This window comes from Hylobates moloch, unplaced genomic scaffold (genome assembly GCF_009828535.3).
Source record: "Hylobates moloch isolate HMO894 unplaced genomic scaffold, HMol_V3 SCAFFOLD_5, whole genome shotgun sequence".
Taxonomy (NCBI): domain Eukaryota; kingdom Metazoa; phylum Chordata; class Mammalia; order Primates; family Hylobatidae; genus Hylobates; species Hylobates moloch.
In genome coordinates, this window is record NW_026652280.1 from 88,236,297 (window position 1) to 88,238,190 (window position 1,894).

At 51.4% G+C, this 1,894-nt stretch overlaps 1 pseudogene; it reads right to left on the reverse strand.

The window, feature by feature from the left end:
- Positions 1-580, reverse strand: LOC116469115 (interferon-induced transmembrane protein 3-like; annotated as a pseudogene).
- Positions 581-1,894: the final 1,314 nt, after the last annotated feature.

Genomic DNA, 1,894 nt, shown 5'->3' on the forward strand with positions numbered 1-1,894 from the left:
TACAGGACTGGGCTCCAGGGGCAGGGCGAGGGATGGAGGGTGGAGTACATGGGTTACGGGTCATGGGCAGAGCTCCTGGCCTCAATGATGCCTCCTGATCTATTGATGGGCTTGGATGATCAACACTGGGATGACGATGAGCAGAATGGTCATGAGGATGCCCAACATCAGGGCCCAAATGTTCAGGCACTTGGCGGTTGGAGGCACAGGCCTGGGCCCCGGTCAGGTCGCCAACCATCTTCCTGTCCCTAGACTTCATGGAGTAGGCGAATGCTATGAAGCCCAGGCAGCAGGGGTTCATGAAGAGGGTGTTGAACAGGGACCAGACAACATGGTCGGGCACGGAGGTCTCGCTGCGGATGTGGATCACGGTGGACTTCGGGGGAGCAGGGTTGTGGGGCGCCCCCGGCACAGCCACGTCGTGCTCCTCCTTGAGCATCTCATAGTTGGGGGGCTGGCTGCTGTTGACAGGAGAGAAGAAGGTTTGGACAGTGTGGTTCATGGTGTCCAGCGAAGACCAGCGGTGGTTGGGCTACTGGGATGGTTCTCAGTGGGCCCTCCCTTTCCCCAGTAGTTTTGTTTTCTCCGCTCCGTAAGTGTATTCTTACGGGGCCTCCTTCTCCTCTCAAAGGGCAAGTTTGTTGGTCCTACCCTTGCAGGACTTTTTAAGGCCTTTGGCTTTCGCTTGAATGAATTGGGGAGCAGGAGAAGGATGGGTCCGACTCAGGCTGCTGAAAGGATGCTCTGCCTGCCAGGTTGAGAAGGGACTGGGGGATGGGGTCAAGGGTAGATTTATGATCTTTGATCCTAATATCCGTTTCCTGATGATGCCCCTCAGCTCTGGGGACACAGAGATGGGGCAGACGTGGTCTTCCCCAGAGATTCCCTGATGGAGGAAGGACACAGAAAGGCTGATGAGCACCTTTCGATGAGCACAGGTTACTGCCTGTCTTCCGTCTCCCCTCAATAGAATGCAGACCCCCTTGGACAGGGACCCAAGTCAATTTCATTGACATAAATCCTCAGTGCAGAGTGGTGCCTGCCACAGGAGTCTTGACCCGGGTTAGCGGGAGGGGAAATGCAGACTAAGGCCCCAGGAGCTTGAGGAGAGAGCAGCCAAGTTGGGGAGGAAATCCAGGAAGTCTTCCTGAAGGAAGGGACATTTGAGGTGAGTCTTGAAGGCTGAGCAGCAAATTCCCCATGCAGAGAGTCAGAAAGAGGGGAAGGTATTCCAGGTAGAATGACAGATGGCAAAGGCTCATGTGTAGGAACAAAACACCAAGCCCTCGCACTTCTTTCATTCATTTATCTACTCATTCATTCTCCACTTACTTCTTGTATGCACTGTTTACCTGGCACCATGCTGGCCTTAGAGAAATATGAACCCCACTCCTCACCCACTCTGTGGCACTTGTCCAAAGAGGGGGTGGCCATGGCCAGGAAGCCATCCTGGTTTAGCAGCCGGGCAAGCATCCCTCCCTCCATGAAACCCTGGATCCCAACAAGGCTACATTTGTTTTGTATTTGAAATTCCACTAATTTTTTCGTGTCTTTGCATTAATGATTCCTCTTTAAACATCAAAGGGACCCATAGGGCATTTTGACTCCTAACCTTTTTGTACGAGAAGCAGCTGATCATTATCCCACGGCTCCAATGATAGGCTGCAGTCAGTTCGGATTCCCAAGATTACAAAAGGAAATTCAGCTAATTATAGTTTGATAGAAATTATAGTTCTGCCGATTCCTGATTGACAGGGTGGGCTGGCATGAATCACTGTGCTCTTTGATAAGATTTTATTAATCTCTCTCAAGAATCTCACAAGTGCCTCATTGCAGGAGAAATTTCCTTTATGTCTCTCTCTCATGAAGAACCTGCTCATATTATCCCTGGAAT